The sequence below is a fragment of the Aythya ferina genome, assembly GCF_964211825.1.
Source record: "Aythya ferina genome assembly, chromosome: W".
NCBI classification, from domain to species: Eukaryota; Metazoa; Chordata; class Aves; order Anseriformes; family Anatidae; genus Aythya; species Aythya ferina.
Genome location: NC_140313.1, coordinates 18,817,387 through 18,836,561, shown reverse-complemented (window position 1 = coordinate 18,836,561; position 19,175 = coordinate 18,817,387). Strand labels below are relative to the sequence as shown.

The window sequence follows — 19,175 nt, the reverse complement described above, 5'->3', positions numbered from 1 at the left end:
TGGTGTATTTTATGAATATCATTTTTTACACGTACCACTTGCTGAACAGATTATTAGAAGCATTTTTTTTCCAGTTTTTGCTGGTGAAAAAAATCTCTCTCATAAAGGTTGTAAACATTCTTTCACAGAATACATTGTATTTAGCATCACTACTGATGCTGATTTCTCTCTTCATGAGCTTCAAACACTCTGGAGTTTTGTACAGACATAGTCTACTCTTATTTATCAGTGAAGAAGATCGAAGAATCACAGAATCACAAAATTGTCTACGTTGGAAAAGACCTCAAGATCATTGAGTCCAACCTCTGACCTAACACTAACAAGTCCTCCACTAAACCATATTGCTAAGTTCAACATCTAAACGTCTTTTAAAGACCTCCAGGGATGGTGACTCAACCACTTCCCTGGGCAGCCTGTTCCAATGCCTAACAACCCTCTCAGTAAAGAAGTTCATCCTAATATCCAACCTAAAACACCCCTGGCGCAACTTTAGCCTGTTCCCCCTTGTCCTGTCACCAGACACATGGGAGAATAGACCAACCCCCACCTCACTACAGCCTCTTTTAATGTACTTATAGAGACCGATAAGGTCGCCCCTGAGCCTCCTTTTCTTCAGGCTGAACAAGCCCAGCTCCCTCAGCCGGTTCCCGTAAGACTTGTTCTCCAGACCCCTCACCAGGTTTGTTGCCCTTCTCTGGACACTCTCGAGCACCTCCATGTCCTTCTTGTAGCAAGGGGCCCAAAACTGAACACAGTACTCGAGGTGCAGCCTCACTAGAGCCGAGTACAGGGGGACAATCACTTCCCTAGTCCTGCTGGCCACACTGCTTCTTATACAAGCCAGGATGCTCTTGGCCTTCTTGGCCACCTGAGAACACTGCTGGCTCATATTCAGCCAACTATCAACCAATACTCCCAGGCCCTTCTCCACCAGGCAGCTCTCCAACCATTCCTCTCCCAGCCTGTAGCTCTGCTTGGGGTTCTTGCGCCCCAGGTGCAGGACCCGGCACTTGGCCTTGTTGAACTTCATACAGTTGACCTCAGCCCATTGGTCCAGCCTATCCAGATCCTCCTGCAGAGCCTTCCCACCCTCGAGCAGATCGATACACGCACCTAACTTGGTGTCATCTGCGAACTTACTGAGGGTGCACTCAATGTCCTCATCCAGATCATCGATAGAGATATTAAAGAGGACTGGCCCCAGTACCGAGCCCTGGGGAACGCCACTAGTGACTGGTCTCCATCTGGATTTGACTCCATTCACCACAACTCTTTGGGCCCGGCCATCCAGCCAGTTTTTAACTCAACAAAGTGTACACCAGTCCAAGCCACGAGCAGCTAGTTTCTTGAGGAGAATGCTGTTGGAAATGGTGTCAAAAGCCTTGCTGAAATCAAGGTAGACCACATCCACAGCCTTTCCCTCATCCACCCAGCGTGTCACTTTGTCATAGAAGGAGATCAGGTTCGTCAAGCAGGACCTGCCTTTCCTAAAGCCATGCTGACTGTGCCCAAACGCCTGGTTGCCCTGCAAGTGCCGCGTGATGACACTCAAAATAATCTGCTCCATGAGCTTCCCTGGCACTGAGGTCAAACAAACAGGCCTATAGTTCCCCGGGTCTGCCCTCCGGCCCTTCTTGTAGATGGGCGTCACGTTTGCTAGCCGCCAGTCGACTGGGACCTCCTCCAATAGCCAGGACTGCTGATAAATGATGGTAAGCGGCTTGGCCAGCTCCTCCGCCAGTTCTTTCATTATCCTCGGGTCAATCCCATCTGGCCCCATCGACTTGCGTACATCCAAGTGCCGTAGCAGGTGGCCGCCATTTTCACATGGATAGTGAGGGCCACATTCTTCTCCCCATCCCCTTCCACCAGCTCAGGGTACTGGGTATCCAGAGAACAACTGGTTTTGCCACTTAAGGCTGAGGCAAAGAAGGCATTAAGCACCTCCGCCTTTTCCTCATCTCTTGTCATTAAGTTTCCCCCCTTCATCCAGTAAAGGATGGAGATTCTCCTTAGTCCTCCTTTTCGTGTTAATGTGTTTATAAAAACATTTTCTGTTATCTTTAGCAGCAGTAGCCAGATTGAGCTCCAGATGACCTTTGGCCTTCCTAATTTTGTCCCTGCACAGCCGCACAACATCCTTATAGTCCTCCCGAGTGGCCCGCCCTCCTTTCCAAGGATTATAAACCCTCTTTTTTCTCCTAAGCTCTAGCCACAACTCTGTTCAGCCAGGCCAGTCTTCTTCCACTCCAGCTCGTCATTGGACACGTGGGGACAGACCACTCCTGTGCCATTAAGATTTCATTCTTGAAGAGTGCCCAGCCTTCCTGGACTCCTCTGCCCTTCAGAACTGCCTCCCAAGGGACTCTGCCAACCAGTGTCCTGAACTGTTCACAGTCAGCCCACTGGAAGTCCAATACAGCGGTTTTACTGGTCCCCTTCCTGGCTTCTCCAAGAATGGAGAACTCAAAAAGCCTCACTTCTTCAGAGATTCTAAAAGAAACAATAAATATTTATTTCAGAAGTATTATACAGATATGGATAATGGTGAAAAAAGGCCAGAGGCTTTCATGCCTTTATTGGGTTTACATTGCAAGGTTTTGGTAGCAGGGGGGCTCCAGGGGTGTGGCCTCTGTGAGAAGAGTCCATAAGCTGCCCCATGTCAGATAAGGATATGTTCAGCCAGACCCAAAAGGGACCTGCTGCTGACCATAGCTGAGCTAATGAGCAATGCTGGTTGCACCTCTGTGAGAGCATATTTAATAAAGGGAAAAAACTGTTGCACAACAGTAGCTGGGAGAGAAGAGTGAGGAAATGTAGAGAGAAACAATTCTGCAGACACCAAGGTCACTTAAGAAAGAGGGGGAGGATGTGCTCCAGGCACCGGAGCAGAAATTCCCCCGTGGCCTGTGGAGAAGACCATGGTGGAGCAGGCTGTCCCCCCACAGCCCATGGTGTACCACAGTGGAGCAGATCTCCACGTTGCAGTCCATGGAGGAGCCCATGGTGGAACAGGTGAATCTGCCCTGAAGGAGTCTGCAGCCCATGGAGAGTGCTCGCAGGAGCAGACTCCAGGACAGACTTGCAGCCCATGGAGAGGAGACCACACAGGAACAGGTGACCTGGCAGGAGCTACTGCCCATGGGGGACCCATGCTGGAGCAGTCCACTCTTGAAGGATGGACTTTGTTGTATGGACCCATATGGGAGCAATTCTTGAAGAGCTGTTGCCTGTGGGAAGTTCATGCAGGATCAGTTTGGGAAGGACTGCATCCCATGAGAGGGACCCCATGTTAGAGCAGGGGAAGAGAGTGAAGATGAAGGAGCAGCAGATGATGAAGTGTTACAGATTGACTACAACCCCCATTCCCCTTTCCCCTGCACTGCTCAGGGGAAGGAGGTAGAAGAGGATGGGTGGGGGAAGGTGTTTTTAGTTTGCTTTTTGTTTCTCATTGCTCTAGTCTGTTAGCAATAGGCAATAAATTATATGAATTTCCCTATACTGAGTCTGTTTTGCCCATGACTGTGGGCAGCTGGTGAGTGATCTCCCTGTCCTTATCTCAGCCCTTGAGCCCTTTTTCATTGTATTTTTCCCCCTGTTCCTTTGAGGAGGGGGAGTGAGAGAGTGGTGTGTTGGAGTTTAGCTGCCCATCAGGGTGAAACCACCACATCATTCATAGTATTTGCATTATTAAATACTCCCAGGTGCAAAATACACAATGTGGTGCAATCCAACAGTACTACCATTCACCTCTAACTTGCAAAGTGCCTGTCTGCCTTCACTCCCACTTCCCTTGCTTGTTTCTGCTAACCTCTGTGCCACCAGAAGTATCTGTGCAGGCTCTTTCTGAAGGAAGTCAGGGAAACAAGCTAGCTGAAAATTAGCTTTTGCTCTTGGCTGGTTGTCTTCCAAATGGATAATTCACCTTGTATAGGTTGGCCTCATGGTTATACAAATGGTTTTGCCAGCCCAGCTTAGGGTACAGCAGGTGCACAGGACTGAGCAGCTGGGAACAGCTTTGCAAGCTTACATTACCAAAGACATACACATACACAAACTCTGGCTCCAGCAGATCCTGAGAAGCATCAATGCACAATCCACAGGTTTAACTTCAAGAATGTGAATAGTCTCATTAAGGTTTAACACATTGAAGTGCTTTGTTGGCCCCCTGCCAGACTGTTCAGCCTCTTGAAAGACTGAGCTTTATCTACCATGCCAAAGAGGAGTTGGGTGCTTTCTAAACTCAGAAAGCATCACAAGCTCTGGTCTCAGTAAACTTGTGAACCAGATTTTCTCACCCTGACCCAGTTGATAAATGATGCCTGAAAAGGAGAAATGACTGTGAAAATTACCTAACAAATTGAAAGTGATTAGCACAAGGATACACCTGAAACACATTAATACTCTTTCAAATATTTTCATCTGAATATTGTAAATTACTGTAACACACATATATGTGTCATGGACAAGAATGTTGCACTGTACCTGGGTAGTCTTCAGAGACATGCACTGAAAAGGATACACTGTAAAAAAAAATAATAAATAACAACAGAATTAATAACAACAATAACTGCTGGCATAAGATATTTTTTTTCCTGCTCCTATATTATCTTATGTTTATTTCTAGGATCCTGACAGTTTCCAGGACAGAAGGTAACAGATATTTTGATGACCTTTGAAGTGCTCAGGTAAGAAAAAACATCATTCCCATTTTGAAAGCTCGCTTTGCTAAATTAGCACATCCCAATTTCAACCTTCTTAAAAAAAATGTCAAGACTGCATAATATTTACTTTAGAGTAATGTTTCACAATGTACTTTTTTTAATAAATAAATAAATAAATAAATAAATAAATAAAACAGTTGCTCTGTGAACAAAAGAACTAAAAAAGTCCAGTTTTCTCTGCATCACTTTCTGGGGTTTACTCAAAGTTCAGCATGAATCCTTTTGTGCTAATGTGCATCTTTGTACATTCCCGTGAGTCTCAGTGCAGGGTCTATATTCCTTCCTCGCATTAAAACACTGTATTTATAAGACTTGTGGCAATCTTATTTGACACCTATACCTCTCTGTCAAGCTGAGTTCAAATCAAATTTGAAAGAGCCACAATCACACTAAAGCGCATCTTCACCAAATGGATTACCTGAATCTGTTTCATCAGAAAAATTGATATACATTGTCCCAATCCTCTAGTTTAGTCTACATGTGCTTTCCCTACCACCCATTGAGCTGCTCACTAAATTGACTGCTGAGAGCAGTGTTACAGCACAGCTCTATCACTTCTTTTGGCACATATTTTTTTCTAGTGTAATTCATTTGCAGGGAGCACCTGAGCCTATTGCTGACAACTGAGGGTGGCAGAGACACTGTGTGTGTGAGGTGTGAGCAGGTGGATGACCTGGTCAGCCTGGTGGCAGAGCTCAAGGAGGAGGTGGAGAGGTTAAGGGCTATCAGGAAGTGTGAGCAGGAGATAGACTGGTGAAGCAACTCCCTGCAAGGCCTGAAGGAAAGGCACCGGGGGGAGACACCCCAAACTGTGGTGGACCCACTGCCCCATTGCTGTTGAGCAGAGGGAGGGGACCTAGGAGATGAAGAGGAATGGAAGCAGATCCCTGTTCAACGTTGCAGGCAACCCCCTTCCCTACTGGCCTTCTCAGGTGTCCTTACACAAAAGGTTTGTGGCCTTGGAGCTTGAGAGACTGTTAGGTGAGGATGAGGTGAACAGTCCACCCAGGAGGCTGCCTAGGGTGAGGAAGTTGACTCCACACCTCAAGACTGCCTCCACTAAGAAAGAAAGAAGGGTAATTGTTATAGGCAACTCCCTTCTCAGGGGAACAGAGGGCCCTATTTGCTGGCCTGACCCTACCCGTACGGAAGTCTGCTGCCTCCCTGGGGCCTGGGTCAGGGACATTGCCAGAAACCTTCCTAACCTGGTTTGCCCCACTGATTACTATCCTTTATTGATAGTGCAGGCTGGTGGTGATGATATTGCTTAGAGAAGCCTTAAGGCTATCAAACGGGACTTTAGGGGACTGGGATGGGTAGTGGATGGAGCAGGAGTACAGGTGGTGCTTTCGTCCATCCCTACGGTGGCAGGGAGGGGTACAGAGAGGACACGGAAAGCCCACCTGTTAAACAGGTGTCTCAGAGGCTGGTGCCAACACAGAAATTTTGTTTTTTTTGACCATGGGGATCTTTATTCGGCACCTGGCCTGATGGCTGCAGACAGGTCCCACCTGCCTCAAAGGGGAAATGGATCCTAGTCCAGGAGCTGGCAGGGCTCATTGAGAGGGCTTTAAACTAAGTAAGAAAGGGGATGGGGATTAAATAAGTCTCATTAGAGGTGTGCCAGAGGGAACAATGTCAGGGCCAGGGGATAAGGCAATGGCCCAGCTGAAGTGCATCTACACTAATGCATGCAGCATGGGTAACAAACAGGAAGAGCAGGAAGCCATTGTGCAGCAGGCGAGCTATGACTTGGTTGCCATCACTGAAATGTGGTGGGACCACTCCCATGACTAGAGTGCTGCAATGTCTGACTATAGGCTCTTCAGAAGGGACAGGCAGCACAGAAGGGGTGGTAGTGTGGCTCTCTGTATTAGAGAGTGTTTTGATGCTGTGGAACTCTAGGCTAGGAATGACAAGGTTAAGTCCCTATGGGTTAGGATCATCGGGAAGGCCAACAAGGCAAGCTTCCTGGTGGGGGTGTGTTATAGACCACCAAACCAGGATGAGCAGATGGATGAGGAGTTCTACAGGCAGCTGACAGAAGTTGCGCAATCGCCAGCACTTGTTCTCGTGGCGAATTTCAACTTCCCAGACATATCCTGGAAATACAATACAGCTCATAGAAAGCAGTCTAGGAGGTTTCTGGAGAGCGTGGAAGATAGCTTCCTGACGCAGCTGGTTAGTGATCCTATGTTCACAAACAGAGAAGGACTGGTGGGAGATGTGGTGGTCAGGAGCTGTCTTGGGCAGAATGACCACAAAATGGTAGAGTTCTCTATTCTTGACGAAGTCAAGAAGGGGACCAGTAAAACCGCTGTATTGGACTTCCAGTGGGCTGACTGTGAACAGTTCAGGACACTGGTTGGCAGAGTCCCTTGGGAGGCAGTTCTGAAGGGCAGAGGAGTCCAGGAAGGCTGGGCACTCTTAATGGCTCAGGAGTGGTCTGTTCCCATGTGCCCAAAGACAAGCCGGTGAAGAAGACCGGCCTGGCTGAACAGAGAGTTGTGGCTAGAGCTTTGGAAAAAAAAGAGGGTTTATAATCTTTGGAAAAGAGGGCGGGCCACTCAGGAGAACCATAAGGATGTTGCGAGGCTGTGCAGTGGCAAAATTAGAAAGGCCAAAGCTCATCTGGAGCTCAATCTGGCTACTGCTGCTAAAGATAACAGAAAATGTTTTTATAAACACATTAACACGAAAAGGAGGACTAAGGAGAATCTCCATCTTTTACTGGATGAAGGGGGAAACTTAGTGAAACTTAGTGACAAGAGATGAGGAAAAGGCAGAGGTGCTTAATGCCTTCTTTGCCTCAGTCTTTAGTGGCAAGACCAATTGTTCTCTAGATACCCTGAGCTGGTGGAAGGGGATGGGGAGAAGAATGTGGCCCTCATAATCCACGAGGAACAGATTGACAACCTGCTACGGCACTTGGATGTACGCAAGTCGATGGGACCAGATGGGATCGACCCGAGGGTACTGAGAAAACTGGCCAAGCCGCTTACCATCATTTATCAGCAGTCCTGGCTGTCAGGGGAGGTCCCAGTCGACTGGCGGCTAGCAAACATGACGCCCATCTACAAGAGGGGTCAGAAGGTAGACCCGGGAAACTATAGGCCTGTTTGTTTGACCTCAGTGCCAGGGAAGCTCATGGAGCAGATTATTTTGAGTGTCATCACGCGGCACTTGCAGGGCAACCAGGCGTTTGGGCCCAGTCAGCATGGCTTTAGGAAAGGCAGGTCCTGCTTGACGAACCTGATCTCCTTTTATGACAAAGTGACGCTCTTGGTGGACGAGGGAAAGGCTGTGGATGTGGTCTACCTTGACTTCAGCAAGGCTTCTGACACCGTTTCCCACAGCATTCTCCTCAAGAAACTGGCTGCTCATGGCTTGGACTGGTGTACACTTCATTGGGTTAAAAACTGGCTGGATGGCCGGGCTCAAATAGTCGTGGTGAATGGAGTGTGGTGGTTTTACTCAGGTGGGCAGCCGAGCTCCACCACAACCACTCTCTCACTCCCCCTCTCCTCAAAGAGGAAGGGGGAGAAAATACAACACAGAGAACTCGAGGTTTGAGATGAGAAAGGCTTAATTAAAGGGAAAGGGAATGGGGAGAAAAAGAAACAAAAGAAACAAGAAGTCTGCGCGGAAGCACAGAGAGAAGGGAAAAAAAATATATTCTCTACTTCCCATCAGAGAGCGATGTTTGGACATGTCCTGGGAAGCAGGGCCTCAAAACGCATAGTGGTTGTTCAGGAGGAACAGCCCCCTCCCCCACAAGAGCCCCCCTTTTTATTGCTGAGTGTGACATCAGGTGTTATGGAATATCCCTTTGACTAGTTTAGGTCAACTGCCCTGGCAATGTCCTCTCCCCATCTCCCCATCACTTGCCCACCCCCAGCCTGCTGGCTCTTGGGGACTTGGAAGGAGTCCTGATGCTGTGCCAGCACTACGCAGCAATAGACACAACACTGGAGTGATATCAGTGCTGTTCCAGCTACGAGTGCAGAGCACAGCACTGTGTGGGATGCTGCAGGGAAAGGTGATTCCATCCCAGACAGACCCAACATATGGAGTCAAATCCAGTTGGAGGCCGGTCACTAGTGTAGTCCTGGGGCTGGTTCATTTTAATATCTTTATCGATGATCTCACCGATCTTATCAATGAGTAAGATTGCAGATGACACCAAGTTAGGTGCGTGTGTTGATCTGCTTGAGGGTAGGAAGGCTCTGCAGGAGGATCTGGATAGGCGGGACTGATGGGCTGAGGCCAACTGTACGAAGTTCAACAAGGCCAAGTGCCGGGTCCCGCACCTGGGGCACAGGAACCCCAAGCAGCGCTACAGGCTGGGAGATGCGTGGTTAGAAAGCTACCTGGCAGAGAAGGACCTGGGAGTGATGGTTGATAGTCGGCTGAATATGAGCCAGCAGTGTGCTCAGGTGGCCAAGAAAACCAGACAGCATCCTGGCTTGTATAAGAAACAGTGTGGCCAGCAGGTCTAGGGAAGTGATTGCCCCCCTGTACTCGGCTCTGGTGAGGCCGCACCTCGAGTACTGTGTTCAGTTTTGGGCCCCTTGCTACAAGAAGGACATGGAGGTGCTCGAGAGTGTCCAGAGAAGGGCAACAAAGCTGGTGAGGGGCCTGGAGAACAAGTCCTATGAGGAGCGGCTGAGGGAGCTGGGCTTGTTCAGCCTGGAGAAAAGGAGGCTCAGGGGACATCTTTTCGCTCTCTACAGATACCTTAAAGGAGGTTGTAGCGAAGTGGGGGTTGGTCTATTCTCCTATGTGCCTGGTGATAAGACAAGGGGGAATGGGCTAAAGTTGAGCCAGGGGAGTTTTATGTTGGATATTAGGATGAACTTCTTTACTGAGAGGGTTGTTAGGTATTGGAACAGGCTGCCCAGGGAAGTGGTTGAGTCACCATCCCTGGAGGTCTTTAAAAGACGTTTAGATGTAGAGCTCAGTGATATGGTTTAGTGGAGGACTTATTAGTGTTAGGTCAGAGGTTGGACTAGGTGATCTTGGATTCTGATTCTGTGATTTATTTTATGCATTGTTTGACTGAGAAGTAAAGATGCATGTTTATTCAACAGTTGCATGTTTTCACATAAATGAAAGCAAAAAGAGTGTTTATTATAGCTGACAACAGGTTTACCTACACAACTCTTGATAGTTTCAGTCATGCTAGGATTAAATCCCATCATTGTGTAAAGTCAACATTTTGCAATTTTTCTCTTTTAGTTCTTTTCCAGAGGTTTGGATAGGCAGCATCTGTATCCCCTCACCTTGGAGCATTTTCCCTAAAGAATCGAGTATTTAAATTTGTCTAATTTTAATTTGTTTAATTTAAATCTGTCATGTCATAAAATGACACTGTTTTAAGTAGGGAAATATTCCAAAATAAGGGAATGTTGTATCTCAGTACAGTTGTGTGGAAAGTTTTGTCCTGAGGTAAAACAACAACAACAACAACAAAAAGATCAGGAAATTAACGAAGGGCCTGGTCTTACTAAAACTAACTTCTAGAAGTTGCGTTTGTAACCATGACTTCTTCCTTCTACCACCCAACGCAGTACTTCAGTCTCACTCTTTTAGACTAGCAGCTTGCCTACCGCTATGCTGCCACCTGAACTGTTGTATATGGGTTTGTTTGACTATTGTTATATAGGCTTATTTTCAAGTCTGGACTTTCATTCCAAGAAAAGACAAATCTTCCTAGAACCTAGTAATTACTCCATGTTCAAATTAAAAAAAAAAAAAAAAGATGTGTTTAACATGGAACTCTACTATATTAGCCTCTCCCTTCTCAACAGAAAGAAGAAAAAAAAAAAAAAAAGGAATGTGTAAAATTGTCTTCTTCCCATTTAAATTTGCATTTTCAGCACATGTTGGGATCTTTGTGCTGCCCTCACTTCAGTGTCCCCAGGTCAGTGTACTCTGAGAAGTATCATGCCAGAGAAAGCTCCCATGGGAGTAGTCTTTTAAATAGTCCATTCATCTCATACATAGTTAAATTCCTATTCAGGGAGAATAAATAGCTTGTTGGAGCCCTGTGGAGTAATTGCCTAAAGTGACTAGGAAAATTAAACTAATATTCACATTTTAAAGCAAATCTACAGCACTGAAGAAGCTTTCAGGGTAGAAGAAGCAGCAGTGTAGCTGTCTAAGCATTCCCTAGGCCTCCAACTTTAGATGCTATCATACTAGGGGAACCTGGTGTGCTGACTCTAAGGAAAAGTACAGAGCGTGGAGTGGAGAGGAGACATCATGGCTAGGCTCTGTGGCCAAGTGGGGGCTCGACTGTTCTTGTGTGCACTGAGACCGATAAACTTCACATTTGCTACCCTGAGCCAATGACCAATGTTTTGACAAAGTGCTGTACTCTAGTGTACCTTTTCTCATTATAATATCATTATAATACCAAAACACACCTCCATCCCAAAAGCTACTTGCCTCCAAGGTGCGACCACCCCTCACCAAGCATGTGCTCTGAATTTCTCGGAGACTATACTTTTAAACAAAAGCGAGAAAACTTTGCAACACTCTTAACCAAGATATGCATGACTAGAGTCACTCAAGCTCCACCTAAAAGATAGAAAATAATATAAATTGGCTTAAGAGAGAGAAGAAGTGAGGGAAAATACTACTGCAACTTTTGGGATCAGTCGATGGGCTGAGTCTCTCTTCCCCCCCATAGGGAACCCTCTGGGTAAGATTTGAACACCTGGTTATACCAAGTGCCTCCCCGGGAAACTTGGAAATTTCTATGGAGTTTTTGTCCCTTTTAGCATGTTTATAGCCAGACTGCATTACTCATACCTTTGGTGTGCTTTGCAAAGAGTGAATTTATCACTGGCAATCCAAAGAATCTGTGTACCTTTTGCTTTAATAATTTGCACTAGATTGCATTAAAACTAGCCGTGAGAGTTCTCGTTGAACGCAACCAAACTCTTTAAGTGTGGCTGTGGTAGTTCATGGAATACGACTAGAGTGAGGGTGGGCTATATTATTTGTGAATCTGTAATCGTGATAACTCAGTACCCTGAATGCGACCGGACTTATAACAGCTACTTAACTACACCCTTAATGCAACAGGAAGTTGTGCAATTTCCAGCACTTGTTCTCATGGAGGACTTGAACTTCCCAGACATATCCTGGAAATATAATACAGCCCAGAGGAAGCAGTCTAGGTTGATAATGGAGAATTTAAAAGAGAACTTCCTGACTCAGCTGGTTAGTGAGTCTACTGGGGGGGTGCCCCGCTAGACTTCCTGTTCATGAACAGAGAAGGACTGGTGGGAGATGTAGTGGTCGGGAGCAGTCTTGGACAGAATGACCATGAAATGGTAGAATTCTTTATTCTTAGTGAAGTTAGGAGGGGGGTCAGTAAAACTGGTGTCTTGGATTTCCGGAGGGCAGACTTTGAGCTGTTTAGGTGAGAGGGAGTTAGGAGAATACAATAACTCACTAACCTTTTAGAAAATAATTTACTAACTTTTAGAAAAGGGGGAACTGAGAGAGGAAGTTAGGGGAATCTTATCAGGTAGAGATAGAGTGATAGACAGCATGAAACTAGGATGCTCAAATTAATTAAAGCAAGAAGCCTTGGGCCCATTTACCAAGGTCAGTCTCCTAATAAGAGTGTGAGCCTATCTTAAGAAACTGGTCCTGCAGATGGACAAGAGCCAAGGAGCTACTGAGTCTGCGCAGAGACAAGAGGTCAACTAGCGGTGACGAGGAAGAGTCATCAGTCTTCATCCCCACGACCCCTGACAACCACCACCAGAATACACTGCGCAAGCGCAGATGGGAGGAGTTTATGGAAATGACTCCTTGGAACTAATTTTAATACGAAGCGGAGACAGGTTATGAATATGTGTAGGCGTATTGTGAAACTTCATGCATATGTAACTCTTTACTGCATAGAACCAAGGCAAGTTGCCGCATCAGGTGTGCACGACTTTGGCGGGACTACCCCCCGTGCTGCCCAGCACTGAATAAACATACCTACTTTACAATCTTACTGATTGTGGAGTCTGTTTTCCGCAAGTCAGTTTGGCAAGCCAGCCAGGAGACACTCTGCTCGGCTACGGGATCAACTGCGGAGTGGACGCCCCTAGGTGCACCCCTAGAGTTTTCTTGGGAGGAGCCTCCACTCTCAGCCACTCACCGCAGGAGCAGACCTCCTGAAGCCATGGACAAATGGTATGTTTTATAGAACAGGAAGGGCCTGTAAGTCGTACGCGTGGCCAGGGCAGCTGGTAAATCATGCAGATACATCTGGCGTGCAGCATAGTCCCCATATGAGAGGAGGGTACCCTACAGGCTGACCAATAGGGCAGTCAAGGGAGATTTGGTGACCGATAAAATCAAGGGGGATTTGCTGACCTATAGAGCAGCCGCTAGCAATTTTGGGAGCAGATTGAGCAAATCCGAGGTTACCGCTGCATCCCAGTTTTGGGAGCCAGGACGGACCTGCTAATGACTGTATAAGAAGCAGGAGAAGGATAAGCGGGCACAATTGTGACAAGGTTACCTGGGTAATATTTCCAGCTGCTGGAGAGATACTAACTGGAATGTTGATAATTGTATATCTTATTCTTAAATGTCCAGGTATTTTTTGTTGAAAGTATTTGTGTAAGTGTAAGGGTTTGAAACAAAGTGGAATAAGTCACTCCACGAAGAACAGTCAAAGACCATACTTGTTTGTTTGGTTATCATTATAAATTATATATTCTTGTGGTATGAATGAGATGTGCTAGAGGCCTCTTTGTGTGATTGCATGATTGTGCTGTGTGAGTGAGACGCAGCATCGCTGCGAAGCGAGTGCGGAGTTCCAATCCACAGTTCCGTATTCTCTGCGAGGGGAGCGGCTGGAGACAAACAAAGCACTTGACAGACTGAAAAGAAGGGCTGTTTTATCCAAGTGTTGATTGGTAGTGCCCGATATATGGGCCCGGCAGTGCATCCTGTAATCCTATTTTTGTTCTTAAATGTTTTTTGTGTGACAGGGAGGAAGGCAGGAGCATTATATAAGTAACAGTTTAGAAGTTTGGGTACATTTGAGGTGGTGTTTGGTCAGTTTCCCAAGTACTGGAGAGGGGGAGGGGGCTGACTGATTATCAAAGCGGTAGAACGGAGAGTCATTTCTTTGGTGGTTCGGGCTTGAGCCCTGGGAATTTGGTAAGAAGGGGGAGAGCAAATTTATTTAGGCCTCAATACCTTTTTAAACCTCCATATTGATGGATACACAGGAGTGATTCCTTGTTTTGTGTAGCCTTACTAACAAAGTGCATGAGAAAAATTGGCATTCGGCTTGAAATTCAGTCCTGTTGAAATGTACATTTTGTGAAAAAGGTGGTATTGTTTGTCTAGAAGACGGAAGGTTGATTGCTTCAGCTGTTTTCCCGAAGTCCTGTGGATTTATGATTCGAACGGGGCTCATTAATAATCTGAAATAGTAAAGTTTATATGTGGAAAGAACAGTCAGAGACCATACTTGTTTGGTTGGTTATCATAGGAGACTGGTAGGGAGGGTCCCTTGGATGTCAGTCCTTAAGGGCAGAGGGATTGAGGAAGGCTGGATGCTCCTCAGGAAGGAAGTCTTAAAGTCACAGGAGCAGGCTGATGAGCCGGTGGGGAAGAAGACCGGCCTGGCTGAACTTTTGCTGAGTCTCCAGGAGAAAAAGAGAGTTTATGTCTAGTGGAAGAAGGGACAAACAACTTGGGGAGAGTACAAGGAAGTTACCAGCATATGCAGGGAAAAAAATCAGAAAGGCTAAAGCCAAGCACGAGCTCAACCTTGCCACTATGATTAAGGATAACAAAAAATGTTTTTACAAATATATTAATGACAAGAGGAAGACCAAGGAGAATCTCCATCCCTTACTGGATGTAGGGGTGAACAAGACTGCTGAGGATAAGGAAAAGGCTGAGGTTCTTAATGCCTTCTTTACATCTGTCTTTAATAGTCAGACCAGCTATCCTCGGGGTATTCCGTCTCCCGACCTGGAAGTCTGGGATGGGGAGAAGAAGAAATCCCCCACAATTCAGGTGGAAACAGTTAGAGACCTGCTGCTCCACCTGGACTGCCACAAGTCCATGGGGCCAGATGGGATCCACCTGAGGGTGCTGAGGGAGCTTGTTGATGTGATTGCCAAGACGCTTTCCATCATCTATCAGTGGTCATGGTCATCTGGAGAGGTCCCAGATGACTGGAGACTCGCTAATGTGATACCCATCTATAAGAAGAGTCATAAGGAGGACCCCGGGGAACTACAGGCCTGTCAGCCTGACCTTGGTGCCAGGAAAGGTGATAGAACAGGTCACCTTGAATGCAATCACACAGAATGCAAGACAACCAGGGGATCAGGCCCAGTCAGCATGGGTTCATGAAAGGCAAGTCCTGCCTGACCAACCTCATCTCCTCCTGTGACTGGGTGACCCACCTGGTAGATGAGGGAAAGGCTGTTGACAGTCTACCTAGACTTCAGCAAGGCCTTTGACATGGTTTTCCATGGTATTCTCCTGAAGAACTTGGCAGCCCATGGCTTGGACAGGTACACTCCTTGCTGGGTTAAAAACTGGCTGGATAGCCATGCCCAGAGAGTGGTGGTGAATGGAGTGAAATCCGGCAGGGGACTGGTCACGAGTGGTGTTCCCCAGGGGTTGGTGTTGGGACCCATCTTCTTTAATATATTTATTGATGATTTGGATGAGGCAATTGAGTGCACCCTCAGTAAGTCTGCAGATGACACCAAGTTGGGGGGGAAGTGTCGATCTGCCGGAGGGTAGGACGTCCTTGCAGAGGGACCTGGACAGGTTGGATTGATGGGCAGAGGCCAATGGGATGAGGTTCAATATGGCTAAGTGCCGGGTCCTGCAATTTGGCCAGAGCAACCCCATGCAAGGCTACAGGCTTGGGGCAGAGTGGCTGGAAAGCTGTTCAGAGCAAAAGGATCTGGGCGTGTTGGTCGATGCTCATCTCAACATGAACCAGCAGTGTCCCCAGATGGTTAAGAAGGCCAATGGCATCCTGGCCTGTATCATGACTAGTGTAGCCAACAAGACAAGGGAGGTGATCATCCCCCTGTACTCTGCTCTGGTGAGGCTGCACCTCGAGTACTGTATTCAGTTTTGGGCTCCTCACTACAAGAAAGACATCGAGGCCCTGGAACGTGTCCAGAGAAGGGCTATGAAGCTGGTGAAGGGTCTGGAACACAAGTCCAATGAAAAGTAGCTGAGGGAGCTGGGGTTGTTTATTCTGGAGAAGAGAAGGCTCAGGGAAGACCTTATTGCTCTCTAAAACTACCTGAAAGGAAGTTGTGGGGAGCTGGAGGTAGACCTTTTTGCGCTGATAACTAGTGATAGGACTAGAGGGAATGGCCTCAAGTTGTGTCAGGGGAGGTTCAGGATTAGGCAGGAGATTAGACAGGTGTCTACCCTGCCTGGCCTTTCAGAAGACCTTTCCGCTGTAGGATTGCTGAAGGTTGAAGAAAAGCAAATACCAATCACTACCACAATGGTGCACTGACAGCAATATTGCACCAGCCGAGACTCCCTGATTTCCATCCATGAGTTGGTTCATCGACTGGAGAGTCAAGGAGTGATCAGGAAGACTCGCTCACCCTTTAATAGTCCTATATGGCCAGCGTGAAAGTCTAATGGTGAGTGGAGACTAACAGTGGACTATTGTGGCCTGAACGAAGTCACACCACCACTGAGTGATGCAGTGTTGGACATGCTGGAACTCCAGTACGAACTGGAATCGAAGGCAACCAAGTGGTACACCACAACTGATATCGCTAATGCATTTTTCTCCAACCCCCGAGCAGCAGTATGCAGGCCACAGTTTCCTTTTACTTGGAGGCATGTCCAATACACCTGGAATCGGCTGCCCTAGGGGTGGAAACACAGCCCTACCATTTGCCATGGACTGATCCAGTCTACGCTGGAGCAGGGGGAAGCTCCTGAACAACTGCAGTACATCGATGACAACATGGTGTGGGGTGACACAGCAGAGGAAGTTTTCGAGAAAGGGAAGAAAATAGTCCAAATCCTTCTGAAGGCTGGTTTTGCCATAAAACAAAATAAAGTCAAAGGACTTGCACAAGAGATCCAGTTTTTAGGAATAAAATGGCAAGATGGACGCCGTCAAATCCCAATGGATGTGACCAACAAAATAATGCCTATGTCTCCACCAACTAGCAAAAAAGGATCACAAACTTACAGTCTAATTGTAAACCCGCTCTACCAAGTAACCCGTAAGAAGAATGATTTCAAATGGGGCCCTGAGCAACGGCAAACCTTTGAACAAATCAAGCAGGAAATAGTTCATGCAGTAGCCCTTGGGCCAGTTCGAACAGGACCAGATGTAAAGAATGTGCTCTACACTGCAGCTGGGGAGAATGGCCCCACCTGGAGCCTCGGCAGAAAGAACCTGGGGAAACTCGAGGTCGACCCCTGGGGTTTTGGAGTCGGGGATACAGAGGATCTGAGGACCGCTACACTCCAACTGAAAAGGAGATACAGGCAGCATAGGAAGGATTTCGATCTGCTTCGGAAGTGGTCAGTACTGAAGCATGGCTCCTCCTGGCAACCCGACTGCCGGTACTAGACTGGATGTTCAAAGGAAGGGTCCCCTCTACACATCATGCAACTGATGCTACCTGGAGCAAGTGGGTTGCACTGATTACTCAGCGGGCTCGAATAGGAAACCCCAGTCTCCCAGGAGTCTTGGAAGTGATTATGGACTGGCCAGAAGGCAAATATTTTGGGATACCACCAGAGGAGGAGGTGGGTCATGCTGAAGAAGCCCCACTGTACAACAAGCTACCAGAAAATGAGAAGCAATATGCCCTGTTCACTGATGGGTCCTGTCATATTGAGGGAAAGCATCGGAGATGGAAGGCTGCTGTATGGAGTCCTACATGATGAGTTGCAGAAGCTGCTGAGGGAGAAGGTGAATCGAGTCAGTTTGCAGAAGTGAAGGCCATTCAGCTGGCTTTACCAGAATCACAGAATCACAGAATTGAATTGGTTGGAAGGGACCTCTAAAGATCATTGGGTCTAACCCCCCTGCCAAAGCAGGTTCCCTAGAGCAGGCTGCCCAGGTAGGTGTCCAGACGGGCCTTGAATATCTCCAGAAAAGGAGACTCCACAACCTCCCTGGGCAGCCTGTTCCAGTGCTCCGTCACCCTCACCGTGAAGAAGTTCTTTCGCATTTTGGTGCGGAACTTACTGTGATCCATTTTTTGGCCATTGCCCCTTGTCCTGTCCCCGCAAACCACTGAAAAGAGGTTGGCCAAATCCCTCTGTCTCCCACACCTCAGGTATTTATACACATTGATGAGATCCCCTATCAGTCTTCTTTTCTCCAGGCTGAAAAGGCCCAGGTCTCTCAGCCTTTCTTCATAAGGAAGATGCTCCAGGCCCCGTATCATCTTTGTGGCCCTCCACTGGACTCTTTCCAGGGATCCCTGTCTTTGTTGTACTGGGGAGCCCAGAACTGGACACAGTACTCCAGGTGAGGCCTGACAAGGGCAGAGTAGAGGGGGAGGATCACCTCCCTTGACCTGCTGGCCACGCTCCTTTTAATGCATGCCAGGATCCCATTGGCCCTCTTGGCAACGAGGGCGCACTGCTGGATCATGGTCAACCTGTCGTCCACCAGGACCCCTAGGTCCATCGCCGCAGAGCTCCTCTCCAGCAGGTCATCACCCAGCCTGTACTGATATATCCGGTTGTTCCTTCCCAGCTGCAGGACTCTACACTGGATCTTATTAAACCTCATTTTGTTTCTTCCTGCCCATCTCTCCAGCTGGTCCAGGTCTCGTTGAATGGCAGCACAGCCTTCTGGCGTGTCAGCCACTCCTCCCAGCTTTGTGTTATCGGTGTACTTGCTGAGGGTGGACACTATTCCCTCATCAAGGTCATTGATGAAGATGTTGAACAAGACTGGACCCAGCACCGACCACTGGGGAACACTGCTAGTCACAGGCCTCCAGCCAGACTCTGCTCCACCGATCACCACCCTCTGAGCTCGGCCAGTCAGCCAGTTCTCAACCCACCTTACTGTCCACTCCTCTATCCCACACTTTCTCAGCTTTGCTATCAGGATGTCATGGGAGACAGAATCGAAAGCCTTGCTAAAGTCAAGGTAGATTACATCCACCGCTCTCCCCTCATCTACCCAGCTGGTGATGCCATCATAGAAGGCAACGAGGTTGGTCGAGAATGACTTCCCCTTGGTGAATCCATGCAGACTACTCCTCATAACCCTCTCCTCTTCCAACGTCTTGGAGATGGCATCCAGAACAAGCTGTTCCAATAACAGCTTTAGATATTGCTGAGCGAGAAAAGTGGCCAGTTCTTTCTCTATACTGCTTCATGGATGGTAGTAAGTGCCCTGTGGGGGTGGTTACAGCAGTGGAAGCAGAACAACTGGCAGCGCAG

The 19,175-nt window shown here is 47.6% G+C and overlaps 1 long non-coding RNA gene across 1 annotated transcript in view; it reads right to left on the bottom strand.

The window, feature by feature from the left end:
* LOC311426408 overlaps window positions 1-19,175 on the bottom strand; it is a 39,801-nt gene that overhangs the window by 6,022 nt on the left and 14,604 nt on the right. Inside the window, exon 3 of the long non-coding RNA XR_014686720.1 lies at window positions 4,486-4,523. This is a non-coding gene — a long non-coding RNA (uncharacterized lncRNA). The remainder of the gene's footprint in view (window positions 1-4,485; window positions 4,524-19,175) is intronic.